Source organism: Papio anubis, chromosome 12 (assembly GCF_008728515.1).
Source record: "Papio anubis isolate 15944 chromosome 12, Panubis1.0, whole genome shotgun sequence".
NCBI lineage: Eukaryota > Metazoa > Chordata > Mammalia > Primates > Cercopithecidae > Papio > Papio anubis.
The window spans coordinates 104,695,956-104,712,993 of record NC_044987.1 but is presented as its reverse complement, the minus strand read 5'-3'; the positions used below and the strand labels follow the sequence as shown (position 1 = coordinate 104,712,993).

The following is a 17,038-nucleotide window of genomic DNA, read 5'->3' as shown; positions in this document are numbered from 1 at the left end:
GGTCCTTCCTTTGAGAGGCTGGCAGAAGCCCCAAGGTGGGTACAGCCTCAGTCTCCTTCAAGGGTGAGGAACCATGCCAGCAACCAGGCCTCCTCAGGTCCAACCGTGGCTGCCCCTTGCCCATGACTTTTGCTTCGTGGCCACTATTAGGTCCCTTCATGCCAAAGAAACACACATGAACCAAGTTGGATTTTTAAACCACACCCTCGCTGTAGTAACTGCAATTCTGCCTGAACGTGTTTGACCCCATGTAAAGATACATCTGCTAGCAATTCTGAGAATGCATTTAACATTTTTGCTCTGTGATGCACAGAGCATTTTCTATGCATGACCGTGTCTTTCTCTTTTGGAGCAGAGTCCAGGCAGCATGACCCACTTTGTGCAGACGGGATGATGAGGCCAAGAATGGCTGATTGACTTCCATGAAGTCTGGGAGGGATAATGAACGAGAGAGGGCCTCCTAGGTAAGCCAGGGGCAGTGAAAGGGAAGAGAAAGAAGAAACTGAACAAGAAGTCCTTGAATTCCAGCATTAGAACCTGAGAATCATTCTCCAGGTTCTAAGAATTATAAAATGATAGAGCTGGTAGGCCTTAGCAATGGCATGATTCAATCCATCATCCTAAAATTCCATTTAGGAATCACATGTAAACAGTAAAATGTATAAATCTTCAGTGTGCAGCTCAAGAATTTTTGTGCACCAAGTCACCATCATCCAGATTAAAGTATAGAATGTTCCCATCCCTCCAGCCCAGAAGGCTCTCCTATGCCCCATCCCAGTCAGTACTTCCCTTTTCCCTCCCCCTTCCCGCAAACCTTCCCCCAACCAGGTGACTACCATTCTGGCTTCTATCACCTTCAAGCAATCGTGCCTGTTCTTGAACTTTATATAAATGGAATCATACAGTGTGCATTCCTCTGACTGCCTTCTTTAGCTCAACATGATTTTATGATCCATCCGTATATATCCAATACTGCATATAGCAGTAGTTTGTTCTTCTTTATTGCTGTGTGATATTCCATTGTAGGAATATATGACAATTTATCAAATTTTCTGTGGATGGACATTGGATTGTTTGCTTTTTTTTGGTGCTTATGATTAAAGATGCAACTAATACTCTCGTCCATGTCTTTTAGTGGGTCTAGGCAGGCATTTCTCTTGGGTGTGTAACTGGGAGTTGAAATGTTGTGTCTTGTGTTTACCTTTAACAGATGCTGTCAAATAGAGTGGGCACGTCATAGGACAGTCCTGCTAGCAGTGTGGAACAGTTCTAGTTGCCCTACCTCCTCACCCACACTTGGCATCATCTGTCCAGTTTTAATCAACTGGTGGGGTTAAGAGATATCAGATTAAGATATTTAACCAACTGGTGGGGTTAATGAGATATCCGTAGTGATATCTCCTTGTGCCTTTTAATTTGCATTTCCCTGGTAGTAAGATGCTGAGCACCTTTCCATATGCTTATCAGCTATTTGGATTGCTTCTTTTAGAAAGTGCCTAAGTCTTTGGCACAATTTTAAACTGGGTTGTTTTCTCTTTTTCTCTTATTGATTTGTAGGAGTTCTTTATATATTCTGGACATAAGTCTTTTGTTGTAGATAAGTGTTGCAAATAGTTTTCCCAGTCTATGTTTTGCCTTCTTACTTTCTTATGGTGCCCAAGAATCATTTGACAAGAAAGAAAATGAATATTTATTGAGAACTTCGTTTGTGCCAGGCCTGGTCCATCTACCTCACCTTGCCTGGTGCTCACCACTCAGTGAGGCAGGAATCATCGTCACCATTGCAGATTCAAAAGAGGCTCCAAAGATGTATTGAAAGGATTAGAATGTGGTGTTTGGAATTCTCCTTAATGCCAATACTTTAGATGTATGTAATTCTTTTAGTTTATGAAGTGCTTCTCTGATGGCTGTCTTATTCCATCATTAGTTTAAGCCAGTGAGGTAGGCAGGCAACAGTTATTGGAGAGGTAATGTCCCATAGACTTTTACTGAAGACTCACCCAGAGCAGGGGGACACAGTGGAATTTAGTCCGTTTGGCCATTCAAAGTCGAATGAGTAAGACAAGTCAACATCCAATATGGGGTGAAATCATAGAGGCTTATTCATGATTTACCCCTCTGAGCCTCAGTGTCCCCATCTGTAAGATGGATTTAATGAGACCTACAACTCATAGAGCTGTTGCATGGATGAAAGAATGATACTGCATGCAAAGTGCTTAGCACAGTACCTGGCACATGAGTATCTCACTGAGTTTTGACATGGTGTGTATATACCAGGCTTGTTGATGAGGGTCCTGCAGAGAATACACCAGAAACACTCTCTGCCCCCACGGAGCTTGTAGAGATGAAGAAAATGCAATGGGAGCACAGCACAATAGTGGCCACTTTGCTGTGGGATAGATGGGAGGCTTCACATAGGAGGCAACATGTGAACTGGGTCTTGAAGGTTGAATAGGAGTTCATCATGTGGGCAAAGAGAGGAAGGACATTCCAGACCAAGAGAACTGCATGGACAGAAGCCTGAAGCTGGGACTTATCCAAGGCTACCTGGCCAAGAAATGGGTGAGCCTCTTGCCCAATCCCAGATCCCAGACCTGTGTTCTGTCTGCCCTCTGTGTTCTCTGCTTGACCCTCTCCAGGGCATACAGTTGACAGAAGTGGGTGGGTAGGTGCCACCTGTGCTATTTCCACCTGGCAGGGTGAGCCATCACCAATGCCAGACCTGCAGCATTTCCCAAGGCAGCAGGGAAAAATGGGCTTCCAGTGGGGAGCAAAGCATCAGCTTGGGGACTTTATGACTCTCCCAGACTCCTGTTTCCCTTCCTGGGTCTCTGTTATTGCATCTGTAAGATGGGGAGAATAAAAATGGCAATAATGACCACACTGATGGAACCTTTCTTTACTGTGTGCCAGGCACTGTGCCGAGTACTTTGCAGATGGCATCTCTTTTCCTCTATGCAACAGCCCTGTGAGCGGTGGCTCTCTTTATTCCCATCTTCTAGATGAGGACATTGAGGCTCAGAGGGATAAAATGACTTGTCCAGCATTTCACAGAGCCAGGAAGTGGCAGAATCCAAACCAGACCATCTCTGTGTGACTCCAGCATTCCGACTTGTAGCTAAGAGATCTTCCTGCTCACACTCCATTCCCATTGCCTCAACATGCATCTCTGATGTTTGATGAGTATCTGTTTAATGAACGTGGCTGTCCCTTCTTGTGGGGTGTTGGGCAGGCCTGTGCAGTGATGCGGGAGAGTGCTTCGCAGGGGCCTGCCTCCCCTGAGGCCAGAGCTTCTGACTTCCCCTGAACTGTGAAAGCTGGTTGTGGGGACACCTCAGGGATCAAAACACTCGACAAACGTCAAGTCTGAGGAGCCCCGAACATTTAACAGAAACAGTCTGCTCTTGGCTGGGCTCTTCCAAGGGGCAGGGTGTGTGTGTGTGTGTGTGTGTGTCTTTGTGTGTGTGTGTGTGTGTGTGTCTTTGTGTGTCTATATATGTCTGTGTGTGCACCCATGCTGGGGCCAACCCTAGCTGAGAGGAAGTGGAGTTGCATTTATTATAACATAAACTAAGACAGGTTTCCTGCCCAGGGGAAATACAGGCTATCTCCAGGTAGGAAGGCGCCCCTTTGTCAGGGAAGTTCTTCTCCACCTTCTACTTTGCAGCCATTTGAGGAATCCTGCTGAGCACAGGACTTGCGCCTGGGAGTGGCAGGTCCTTGCTCTTCAGGAATGAACCCAGCCTATTAAAAACCATCATCTATTGAGTACCTACTGTATGCCATGCACAGAGTGGAGAACTTCGGGGGCTTTCATAGTATTTAACTCTCGGAAGGGCCCTGTGCCTGCAGTATTCCCTCAGGCTGGTGGGAACTTTGCGGAGCACTAACTTCAGCAGGAAGCAGAGGAGGAGCCACTTGCCCTGGGAGAGGGAGAGACCCAGGACTGTGCGGCTCCAAGGCAGAGAACTTCCAGGAAATCCAGGAAGGCTTCAGGGATGGGGTGGCTTTTAACCAAGGCTCTAGAAGGATGGGAAGGATTCTGACAACAGAAATGGGGAAGAAGGGCTTTCCTGGCGGGGGCAGCAAGCAGAGGCAAAGGCCTGGAGGTGGACAAGCACAGAACAGGAGACAGGATGGTGGCCAAGAGTACAGGCCCTGGGTTCAGAAAGCCACAGTGAGTCAGGATCCCTCACTTAGGAGCTTTTTGACCTCCTGTGAGTTACCTCACCTCTTCTTTAATAAAATTGGGGGCTGGGCGTGGTGGCTCACTCGTGTAATCCCAGCACTTTCGGAGGCTGAGGCAGGCGGATCATGAGGTCAGGAGATCGGGACCATCCTGGCTAACATGGTGAAACCTCGTCTCTACTAAAAATACAAAAAATTAGCCAGTCGTGGTGGCAGGCGCCTGTAGTCCCAGCTACTCGGGAGGCTGAGGCAGGAGAATGGCATAAACCCGGGAGGTGGAGCTTGCAGTGAGCCAAGATCGCTCTGCTGCACTCCAGCCTGGGTGACTGAGCGAGACTCTGTCTCAAAAAAAAAAAAAAAAAAAAAAAGAAAAAGAAAAAAAAAAGAAAGAAAATTGAGGCAAAATTTACATAACATAAAATTAGTCATCTTAAAGTGTGCAATTCACTTTGCATAACGTTTGGGAGGTTCATCCACATTGTAGCACTTATCAGAACTTCATTACTTATGATGGCTGAATAGGATGTACCACATTCATCTGCGTATCCATTCATCTGTTGATGGGCATTTGAGTTGTCCCCACCTTTTGGATACTATAAATGATGCTGCTATAAACATTTGTGTGCCAATCTTTGTTTGAGTCCCTGTGTTCAGTCCTCTTGAGTGTAGACCTGGGAGTGGTTGCTGGGTTGTATGGTACCTCTAGGTTGAACTTTTTAAGGATAGAGTATCACTTTGAACTTCAATTTCCACACCTGCAGAATGGAGATAATAACAACAGCTGTCTCATAATGAAGGGAGGAAGGGAAGGGATTTGAGGATTAAATGAAGTGCCCAGGATAGTGAGGGCTCAAAGTACCTTTTGTTGCTTTTTTTTTTTTCCCCCAGATGGAGTCTCGCTCTGTCGCCCAGGCTGGAGTGCAATGGCGTGATCTCCGCTCACTGCAACCTCCGCCTCCTGGGTTCAAGTGATTCTCCTGCCTCAGCCTCCCAAGTAGCTGGGACTACAGGTACATGCCACTGTACCTGGCTAATTTTTTTGTATTTTTAGTAGAGACAGGGGTTTTACCATGTTTGCCAGGCTGGTCTTGAACTCTTGACCTCAGGTGATCTGCCCATCTTGGCTTCCCAAAGTGTTGGCATTACAGGGATGAGCCACTGCACCCGGCCTCAAAGTACCTTTTGAATAGGCTGTGCTAGGGAAGGCTGACAGGTTGTGGGAAAGGAGGATGATGGGCAGGGGTCTCCAGTGCCTAGCTGAGCTTGCCCCTGCCCTAATCCGTTTGGCTCCTCGAGGCTTTCAGTTCTTTCCCCACCAAAGATGGGGCAAAGTGAGCAGATGGCTGGTACCCTGGAAACCAGGCCCCTTCCTGCTCTTGGAGCCAAGGAGGCTGGCTCTGCCGGCCTCACTGAGCTGCCTTCCCCCAAGGAGTGCGCCCTTAGCGACCACTGATGCCCCATTTGCTGTTTGCTCTCTCTCCACTTCTTTCCTTCTCTTCAGAGCTGTTCAGGCTTGGCAAGCAGCAGGGGCTCAGAAACCAAATTAACAGGTAAAATTCCCATTCTCTGCCTGTTACTCGCCTGGCTGAGCTGCAAAGTCTGCGACATAACAGGAATTGGGAGTGAGGAGGGGGTGGGGGAAGGGAGCCAGTGTCAACAGGACTCATTTGAGAGAAAGAGGGATCCCCAGACTCATGATGTGGGAAGAGGCCAGTGGCACCCAGGGAACTAATCACTGGGGTACCCCCTATTCCCTCTCTTTCTTCAGAGCTGCCTCCTGGCGTCTGTGGTTCTCTGACACTACATGGTCCATGAGTGGCACAAGGTGACAAAGGAAGACAGCAGTGAGCTTTGCCCAGGGGAGGACTCTAACCATGGGGCTCCCCCGACCCCACTGGCCCTGTCTCTTCAGCTGTACTCGGGTCCCTTTGGTGATCAGGAGACAGGTGCTGGGGCCCAGCAGTCAGGCAGAACTGAGTTCAAGTCCAAGTGCAGCCATGTAGGCATTGCAAGTGACCTTGGGCAAATTCTCTCTCTGAGCCTCCGTTTCTTCATCTTTAAAATGGGAGAACACATCTCTTAGCTGGGTTGTTGGTTTTGAGATCAGGAGGGAAAGTGCATTGTACAGCACCTGCCTGTGGTAAGCTCTTAGGATAGAGGCCATGGGTGACGGTGGGGGGCAGGGGGGCAGCAGTGAGAGTCAAAGTGATTTTTGTTGATTCCTGTCTCAGGTTTGACTCCTGTTGGGCATTGAGTCCCGTGCCAGGAGGAACTGTGTCTGTTTTCTTTGTGAGCTCCCTGTGTTTTAGGTGGGGGTCCCTAAAAGCAGGACCTGAGTGAGGATGGTTATCTAGGTGAACTAGCGAAGGAGGATTCTCAGGAGAGCTCTGCAAACCAGCAAGGGAAGCAGGAGAAGGCAGAAGAAGTAGCTAAGCAAGGGTGAGGTTTAAGAGCAGTCTAGACTCAGCCTGGTCTCTGGGGCATGAATGGCCTCTAAGACATTGCCCCAAACAGAGGCAAGGGAGCTGGACTGTTATAGCCCCATGTCAGCCTGCCAGTGGCTATGGGCTAGGCCTGGGGGTGCAGATGGGGGTGAGATCTCTGGGCAAGGTGGCTTCCAGAGATCTCTTGGCAAGGTGGCTTTATAGCCAACAGCAGTTCCCCTGGAGAAGGTTGCAGCCGTGGCACTGCTGCAGTTGGGATGGGTGTCCCATCCAGGAAAGGGGACCAGGGTCCAGCACCCAAAGCACCTGCACACCCTCAAAGCCCTCAGTCTAGGATGATGAAGAAAGCACTCACCGTGGCACCTGGCAGACTTTGGTGCAGTGCCCCTTCTGCCACTTCACAGGAATCAGTGACCTTCCTGGGTCTCAGTTCAATGATCCCTCCCACATAGGGCCCACCGGGTTTGCTTCAGGACACATCAGGTGCCACAGCTCATTGGCCAAGCACACAGTTGGCCATGAGCATCAGTTGGGTGGGGGCATCCAACTTGTTGCTTTCCCCATAAATAGGGAGACCGTCCCAGGATGGGGTCTGTCTGGTCTGGCCTGGCCCAAGCGACTGCCTTCCCTCAAGGGTGAGAGATGGACTGCATGACCCCTAATAACCCCTGTCCCCAGGACCAACAGAGAAGAAGGCCATTGTTCTCAGCTCCCTTCCTCCAGAAATGAGAAACACAGCTGAAGCCGCTGCTGCTCCCCAGGGCCCTCCAAGGCCTGGAATTTCCCCATGGGTGTTTGTCCCCAACATGACTGATTTATTCCTATCATTATTCCTACATATCGAGTGATATGTAGATACATTCTGCTTCGTAAAAAGGACACATTTCAGGTGGGGTTAGAACCCCTCCTGCCACCATTTGCCAAGAGAACTGATGACAACTCTGTGTCCTTGTGTGGTTGAGGTGTGTTCAGGAAAGTTCTCCTTTAGGGTGGTGCTGCCAGGGTTTGGGAGGGACTCACACGATCCCAGTGAGGACAAGGGTGAAGGCCAGGCACTTCCCAAGGTCCCTGCTGGCCAGAGGATGGCACAGAGGGGTGTATGAGCTGCCCAGCTTGGGTTTTTCCAGAAAAACCCTTCAACGTGGACGGAATGATCATTGCAATACTAATAATAGTTTCCATTTACTGAGCCTTACTCTGCCCCAGATAATAGCAGATAATAGATGGGTCTTCTCTTTGCGTCTTCTCATTTAACTCTGCACATGAGACATGTCCCCATCTTACAGATGAGAAGGCAGACGTTCAGGTTCACATAAGGTATCTAAGGTCACATAGTAAGTGATGAGGCCAGGGTTCAAATTCAGCCTCACTCACCCAGGAAGTGGGGTGCAGGAGACCCTGATGCCTGTCCCAGTCTGTGCCAGCTGGCCTTATCCCAGGAACAGGTCATTTCACTCCCCTGGCTCAGGCTCCCCGGATTCCTCCTCACCTCACCTTTACCCATCTGTGGGCACTTAGCCCTCTGCCTTCCACTCCAGGGTTGAAGATGGTGGAATACCTCTGTCTCCTTACAGAGAAGAGAAAGTAGAAGCCCAGAGAGGGCACTTGATCTGCTCCAGGACACACAGCAACGCCATCCCAGGGCTGTGGCTAGAACAAGGGTTTTCTCCCTCTTGGTCAGTGTTATTAACCTGTTGACCTTTCTGCTTTAATCCAACCCCAGACTTGGCCATGCTGCACGTGTGTGTGGGGATGTGAGTGAGTGCGTGGAGAGAAGAGGGACGCTTCTCTCCTTGGTCACGTTTGCCACACACAGCCTGAGCAGCGGGCCAGTGGGGAATCTCTGGGGCCTGGCTGGCTCTGAGTGGAAGCTGCTCCCAGTGTCACCTGCCCCTTCCTACAGCTCCCTGGATGTCACACTTCCCACTTCCTAGCGGGGCTAGCCCTGCATCCCCTAACCACCTAGAGGTTGCCCTCTAAGACCTGTGCACTTTCTCTGTGGTCTGGCCTCTGGCTGAACAGAAGGTTTTATACAAATCGCAGTAGAGAGAAATAGATCAGTGCTCCCCGGAAATGTCTCCATCAGCTTCCGGAGAGTGGGCTTCAGAGTTCCCAAGAGCAAAGTTGGAACATCAGACAAGGGGGAAAAACAAAACCCAGGACCTAGAGTGGTCCCTTTTGCCCTTGTCGTGAAGTTCCTCTGGGTCCCTGTTACTCCAGGCACTCTTGCCCCCCCGCCCCCCACTGCTGGGTCCCTGTCTACCTCCCTCTCCTCTCTCCTCTCATACCTCTGCCAAAGCACAGCCCGCCTGCTGCTTTCTACAGCTGCCATGCAAATGGAGGCCCCTGCGCCATTGCCTTGGCTGTGTCTTCTGCTTAGAGCGCCTTTCTTCATCATCTCCAACACCCATTGCAGCTAAGCCACCCGTCCAGGTGCTACTTTCTCCATCTTCAACAGCGCTGTTACCCATTCATTCAGTGCCCAGGTATGACATGCCATTCCAGGCCCTGGGAATACAAGAGTCAGCGGTTCGGAACATTCCCCAGCCTCTGTCTTCTTCAGCTATTTGGGAACATATCGCTAACTCAGGCTCACTGCAGAGACAGTGCCAGAATTTCTGTGCCCTCCCCCAGTGCCTAACATAGTAAGTTATACATACTTAAGTAAGTTAATGAGTGTTTGCTGAGTGAATGAATGATGACTATCACTTACTGCCTTCTATTGTGATGTCTCTGCAGGGATTTCACCCACCATTGGTCGAGTACTGTATGCCGTGATCAGCTCTAGGCACCAAGTTTCTGTGTTCCCAGGATTTGTTCTTATTTATAACAACAAAGTAGATAACATCGGCACTTTTCTGGTGCCAGGCCCTGATTAAAGAGGCCTTGGTGAAGAGGCAATGGCAATGTTACGTGTAGTAACAACCCTATCAGTAGGAACTCTGATTATCCCCATTTTACAAATAAGAATTCAGGCCCAGATAATTTAAGGCATTTTCCCCAAGCCACACAGCTGGTCAGAAGTAGAGACAGGACTCCAATACCAGCACTCTGACTCCAGAGCTCAGCCCCTTACGTTTATTGAGTGACTGAATGAATGACTCGTGTGCTACTTGATATGCTGGCTTCTGAAAGAGTTAATTCACACTCAGGAGTGGCTGCAGAGGCCTTCTTTGTGCAAACATGTACATACTATGCATACACGCACATGTGTGTGACCCCCGTGGCTCTCTCTCCAGTGTGTGCCACCTGTGCTAGAGTCTATTGTCCTGTCCCTGATTCTTGCCTCTCAAGTGGACCATGCACTGGCCCTGTGTCTGAGGGCATAGGGTTACTATGCCCTAAAAGATCAATTGTTCCTAAATGCAGCCAGGATGTTTATCAGGGGAAGGGGAAAGGAACCAAGATGGTCTGCAAATGAACTATGACAGATAAACCTCACCTCCCAGGAGACTCTTGGGAAATATGCAGGCTTATAAAAATGCTCTGGGCCATTCCAACTTGGAAGGCAGAGATGCATCTAAAATCTACCAAAACATCCATTCACGTGATCAATTGCTCATTGCTTCATCAAAAGATCAAGTGTTCGTGCTATACTGACACCCTAATAAATGAAGGAGGGACTTGGGCATTGGTGGTCTTCCAGGGCCTAAAACAGCAGGTGGGGAAGCACCTTGGTGAAGAGGCAATGGTGAGCTATAGAAGGTTTTTGAGCAGGAGAGGGACATGGTCCAAGCTTCATTCCTGAAGATCTGTCTTCCTGCCTGGTGGAGGATGGAATGGAGGGGCAGCAGAGAGACTGTGGAGGTTATAGCTGGGGACTGGGTGACAGGGGATGAAAGCTCAGGTTAGGGATGTGGAGTCCATGAAGGGGGTGAGAAGGGAGGAGCCTCATTATGGAGATGTTTCCGGGTAGATGGGACTGAGTTGTTTTGGCAGGGGAGAGAGAGTGGAATTTGAAGGCCCATAAGTGGGAGACTGAATGACTGGAAGCATTCCTGGAGGGGCCATTTCTGGGACAATAATAACAATAATTGCTACACAGGCCTTCCTCTGTGTCAGGCACTGTGCTTTATGGCTTTTGGTGTATTAAATACTCACAAGAATCCCCTCAGGTGATAACTGCCATTGTCTTCATCTTACACATGGGGAAACTGAGGCACAGTTACCTTGACAGAGATTACCCAGCCAATAATTGGTAGAGCCAGGATTCCACTCCAGGCAGCTGCCTGCAGAGCTTCTGCAGGTAACCCCCACCCCACGCACCTCTCCATTCACAGGCCTGCAGGAGGCTGTCTTTATTTCTGGAGCGGACATGCATTTCCAAGCAGAAGCACTGAGAGGGGAGGACCAGGGCTTCACTTGGAAACTGACCTGAGTGCAGAAGCAGCACCTCGAGGAGGAGTCCGCAGCCCTCTGGGGCTCCTGGTTCTGTGTGGTGGGGACATCAGCCCAGAAGATTAATGAGAGGGCAGGGGAGGGAGGAAAGGAAGGAAGGGAAGGAAGAAAAATTGCTGCCCATTATACCTGTCCTTTGGCAAGGCCGGGTAATTAGCAAACCGTCGGCAATAAAATATTTCGTTTTGGTGTAATTGCAAAGTAATTATGTGGTATGGGTTGTGTATTAATCGTGTTGATTAATTACACTCAGGTAGTAATTAAACATCTGCTTGATAATCGTGTGCAGCCTGAGGCTGAACATTTATACACATACACACACGCCCGTGCCACACGCAGAGCTCCTTGGTCTCTGCTCATTGGGCGGTGTGTGTTTGTGTGTGTGTGTGTGATGTGGGTGTGTTTGACAGAGCCTCACTGAGTTAGAGACCTCTCCCTCCCCCACCATACAATGAGCACTTTGTTCCCCAGCCTCACCTGGAACACTGGGAGGAACTGACCTACGACTGGGGCCATGCCACCCTGCAGCCCCTCTCGGAACAGAACATGAGGCCCAGGTGTCTCCTGTCTGGCAGGGCTGCCAAGCCAAGCTGGGTTGGCACGGGGCTCAAGTGCTCCATACGTGGCAATGTGCTGTCATGTCTTAGAACTCACTGCAAACTTGGCACCAGTCCCTTCCTGCACCCTCTGAGACTGTGTTTGGCTTTGAGGGTCCGTGCTTGGGCAGATTCCTTTTCCCCAGCAGCTGGGAGAAAGTTTTTATTGTAGGAACCACTTGGGCTGAGGCCCCGGTACCAGCACAGCACACCCATTAGGACTGGATTTAATAACCTGATCCTGGACACTGTGGGGACCAAAGCAGGATGCTGACCTGTGTGCAGGAGCCTGTTTCTCACCTGCATCCTACCCTTGCTGTGTGATCTTGAGCAAGTCACTCCCATTCTCTGTCTCTGCTTCCTGGTCTATAAAACAAAGAAAAACTGAGCTCGGAGGCCTCCAAGGGCCTTTGCAGCGCTGCTGTACTCAGATTCTAATTTGGTTTGTACTAATTAGGAATCGGAGACAATTTAAATTCAATACATATGATCCTTAGTGAGTAAACAATTGGAAATAATTCCTTCCTTTATGACTTCCCAAAGACTCACTCATGAGCAATGAGAACCCAGCGAAAATCAATAGCTTTTATTTTTCAGACAGAGAAATTGCAGGTTCCTTGAACTGCTGGGCATTGCAATTCATTGTTGTATTTTAAAATGTTATGTTTATGTTTATGGACTGCCATTAGATAATATGGATTCATCCTGAAGGTGGTTTTTTCATTAACTTAACTCATTTTACTTATTAGTTCACATTTATAGCTTGGGTTTAATAAGCACACTGTGCAAAAGTCATAAAATACCCTTTTTCTTTAACAATATTTTAACATCAAGACTCTTTTCTGAGTCATCTCAGGTTTATTTGCTCATAACTTGCTTCTTCTGTGATTTGAGGCCTGGCACAGCCAACTGTAGCCTGTTATTTGACCTTGAGCTTCAGTGTCTTTATTTGTAGTAGGGGAAAGGCATCACTAGTTAATAAAAGTAATCAATTTTAAAAAGGAAGCATTCGACAATCACTTACTATATTCAAAGTGGTTCTGATATATAAGCTGGTTGAATCTCACATTCCTGAAATGGCTTTATTTTTTCCCCCCACTTTATAGGGGAGGAAACTGAGGCCCAGAGAGGTTAAATGACTTGCCTGAGGCCACACAGTTGGTGACAGTGGCAGAGCTGGGATGCGAACACAACATGTCTGTATGAGTCAAGCTGACACCTAAAATTAACCCTCACAGTATCTAAATCAGCCAACATTTTCCCTCCCACATCTGTCTTCCTACCCTCGGCCTGTCAGACTCAGTATCCCCCCACACCACCCACCCACCTTCCCCCAACATCCCCTTATCCCCATCCACCCCACTCCCCACCAGGCCCTGCCCATCCTCCTTCCAGCCTCTTGTTTTCTGTTTCCACTTGCCTGGGCTTCTTGCTGCTTTTATTTATCTTTATTTATTTATTTATTTATTTATTTATTTATTTATTTATTTTTGAGACAGAATCTCACTCTGTTACCCAAGCTGGAGTGCAGTGGCACGATCTCGGCTCACTGCTACCTCCGTCTCCCGGGTTCAAGTGATTCTTCTGCCTCAGTCTCCCGAGTAGCTGAGACTACCAGGTGTGTACCACCATGCCTGGCTAATTTTTTGTATTTTTAGTAGAGACAGGGTTTCACCATGTTAGCTAGGATGGTCTTGATCTCCTGACCTCATGATCTACCTGCCTCAGCCTCCTATAAGTACTGGGATTACAGGCACGAGCCACCGTGCCCAGCCTTCTTGCTGCTTTTAATGTCCCGGAAGCACATTTCTGCCTTGTGATCTTTAGTGGCTCCCCATTGCCTGTGGATAAATTTCATCATCCTTGGCCTGGCATTCACGGACCTTAACCATCCACCCCTTGCCTTCCACTTCTGTCTCACTTCCCACTCTGCCCCAACAGGCGGGCTTGGCTCATGGTCTTGAATACCCACCCACATGTGGGTACCCCTGTGCCTTTGTTTGCCCTGGTCTCTCTGCCTATAGTGCCTTCCACATCTTCATACATTCTGATCTTCTCCTTCCTCCAGGAAGCCTTCCCTGGGGGCTCTCACTCCTCTGAATTCATAATGATTTGATGAACCCCTCCTTAGCCACCTGGAACTACAGACCCACAGGCATTGTCCTCTGTTGCCCATAACAGTGAATAGCCCCTTTGAAGGTGTAATCTGTGCCTCTCTCATCCTTGGTGCCCCTGGAATCTCAGGTATATAGCAAGTGTTCAATTAATGCTTTCCAAATGAGTGAATGTTCATGTTCCTCGTGGTCTCCAGGAAACAGAACTCCCTGTCTTCTCTGTTGAATTCAGGACCAGCCCCATGCAAATTTCGGGAAAGACCTGTCCAAGTTCTACCTACTTTCAACAGCTCTTCCTCCCTCCCTCCCTGCATGCTTCCTTCTGTTTCCAAGAATTGTCGCATTTCTTCTTGATCAGTGACTCAAACAAAACTGTTTTCCTCTCTTCTTCCATAAAACTTCCTTGTCCTGGGCGCCATTTACTTGCTTTACTGCGGCGTGAATGGGCTTCTGGTTTCTGGCAAATTAATTCCAGCTATGATGTTCATTGTGGATAATGGTGAAGAAAACGAGACACCCAGGGGCTGAACGCCACTCTGTTTTTGAGCCTGAGGATTTTGCAGATGAGGAAACTGAGGCCCAGAGGTGGGGAAAGAGGGACTTAGGTAAAGGAATCTGCTGAATTCTCAGTCAAGGCTCCCTGGGGAACTCTCTGCTGTTTCCTGGGTTATCTTGATCATGGGGATTAGAACTACCACTCTGTTGGTGGTCAGTGCACTTTACAGTTTGCATGAACTTGACCTAAGATAGGCATCTCAGCTGCTCTGTGAGGTTTCACCAAGGCTCAGAGGGGTGGGTTGCCTGCCTCGACCACAGAGCCGGTGTCTAGCAGTGGAGCCAGGGGTGGAATGCAAGTCGGGCTGTGCCACAACTGTGCTCTCCCCACTTCCCCCGTGGATGGCGATGCTCACTGGCTTCCCTACCTGCTGGCAGCAGCCTTGTGTTTACGCCAGACTTGATCTACGGGATGTATTCCCCTGGTTGGAGCAGGTAGCTAGAGAGGGAAGGAGACAGAGCCAAGGAAAAAGCCAGGTCAGGCCTCAGTGAGAAGGACCTGGCCTCAAAGAGCCTAGGATCAGAAGATAGGTGACATGGGCCAGGCCTGGCTCACAGCCCTCAGAGCTGGGCTTCCTGAGCTGCTGTGGGATGACCAGGGCCTTGTGACTGTCCATTCCCAGCCCCATCCACCACTCAGCCGTATCCTCCCCAACTGGCATTTCTGGGCCTGGACTTGGGAAAGGAACTTTATTTGAGGATGACACACACGTGCGTTTACAATGACACATGTTCACACACTGAATCCCTGCCCCCCCCCCACACAGATGCATGCCCACCCCCACATGCTGCCGACAGTCATGCACACACATAGGTGACACATGCCCTCCTGAATGTCTCTAGTTCACGCTCTATTTTAAACAGTCTAGGTGGCAGCATCCCATAGTGATCAAGAGCTTCTGCTCGTGAAGCAAATAGGGGTTCAAATCCAGTCTATTTCACAGCTGTGTGTCTGAAAGTTACCTAGCTTCTCCAGGCTTCAGTTTCTTATCAATAAAACGGGGATGATAGCACTGTTAGAATGAAATGGGTGGACACATGTAAAGCGCTGACCACGGGACATTTATATTCATTTCTACTCAGCTCCCACAGGCAGCCTTGGCCTGTGGTCTCAAATGCCTGCCCCCCACTCCCACATCTGAGTATCTCCATGCCTGTGCTCACCCTGGGCCCATGGCCCACAGCACTCTGCTGCCATCTCCGCAGACCCATGTCTGCCCCCTCCTCCAGGAAGCCTTCACATGCCCTTGGGTGTTATCAGGGGAATTAGAGGAGAAGCTCCTGTCCCCGTGAGTTATTAGAAGCACAGGCTTCAAAGCTGGCCTGAGAGGTGGCAGACTGACGGAGGGTCCGTGATCCCCTTTCACAGATGGAGAAACTGAGGCCCCACGCAGGTGAGGGTGTGCCTGAGTGTTCACAGCAAGTTAGTGTGGTGTTGGGACTGGAACCCAGGACTCCTGCCTGCGGGTCTACAGCTGTCACCTCCTTCTCAGAGTGAAGACTCCCCCCTCCATGGATCTGTTAGTTAGGTGGGTGATCTGGTTCTCTCAGCCAGTTTGAGGGAGCATGGAAGTTGGGGGAGATAGATGGAGGGAGCATGGAAGTTGGGGGAGATAGATGGAGATAGATGGGGGAGATAGATGGGGTCCCCAGATGAGCCTCTTCAAGTGTGTGATGGTGGGATACAGAGAGGAGTGGGAGATGCTGGGGAGGAGAGGCCCAGAGTGGGGACTGGGACAGGGTGGGCTGAAGCAGGAACCATGGGTGACCTGGTGAGCCCGCAAGGATGGCATGGCTATGTATGCTGCTACTGAAACAATCTCTGTCGTCACCTCTTTCCTGCAGCCGTTTATTTATTTCTTTATCATGCCCTTTTGGAAAATGCTGGGAATGCCACCCCTCCTGGGGAATGCACCCTCCCCCCGCTCCCCAGTTCACACCGTCTGGTGTGACATTCGTGCTCACCAGCTTGCACAGTGCTAATGACATTTGCATTTTACTGGCTGGTGAAATGTGGGCTGTGCTTGGTGACGGGGGTAAAGGGATCCTTAGGCAGATGGGAGGTTCCCAGCCTAGGAAGAGGGGCAGGCTTGCTGATCTGGGGGCCCACACAGGTCTCTGAGATGCAGAGAAAAGGGAGAAGGTGGGTGCAGAGCGGAGGAATATCTGGAGGAATTTAGAGATGCTGTTTGTCTAAAGGCTTGCCAGGAACACAAGGCAACCCAAGTCTGGTGTTCCACCTCCCCTGACATGCACATGCACTGTCCTCTGCGTCACCTCCTTAACATTTATTGAGCAATTTCTAGATGCCAAATGCTCCTCTGTGGGCTTCACAGACTTATGAAAGTCATTTTAATTCCCAGCAATCCTCAGGAAAAGATGCTATTATTATTCCCATTTTACAAATGAAGAGTCTGAAGCTCTGAGAGGACACCTGACTTGCCTCTTCTGGAAAGAGGTTGCGCCTGTGGCCAAGGTCCACCTGCCTCCAAAACCCATGCTCTTGGCCACTGTGGGCAACTTCCTGTTCTCTGTCTGGGCTTGAGCAGAGCCAGGAAACATTTGTCTGCTGAGGCCCAAGACTGAGTAGAGGTGGTGAGCATCCTCCCCCGTCCGCCGCCACAGCATGCAACAGGCTCCTGCTATGCTCCTGGGGCTGCTCCAGCCTGACAGCTACAGAGAAGGGTATGGCCCCAGAGAGAGGCCTCAGCATGAGTCAGGAGAGACCCAGAGTTTAGGCCTT

At 49.6% G+C, this 17,038-nt stretch overlaps 1 protein-coding gene across 5 annotated transcripts in view; it reads left to right on the top strand.

Moving 5' to 3' along the window:
• TSPAN18 (tetraspanin 18) overlaps nt 1-17,038 on the top strand; it is a 203,408-nt gene that overhangs the window by 114,879 nt on the left and 71,491 nt on the right. The window lies entirely within an intron of this gene.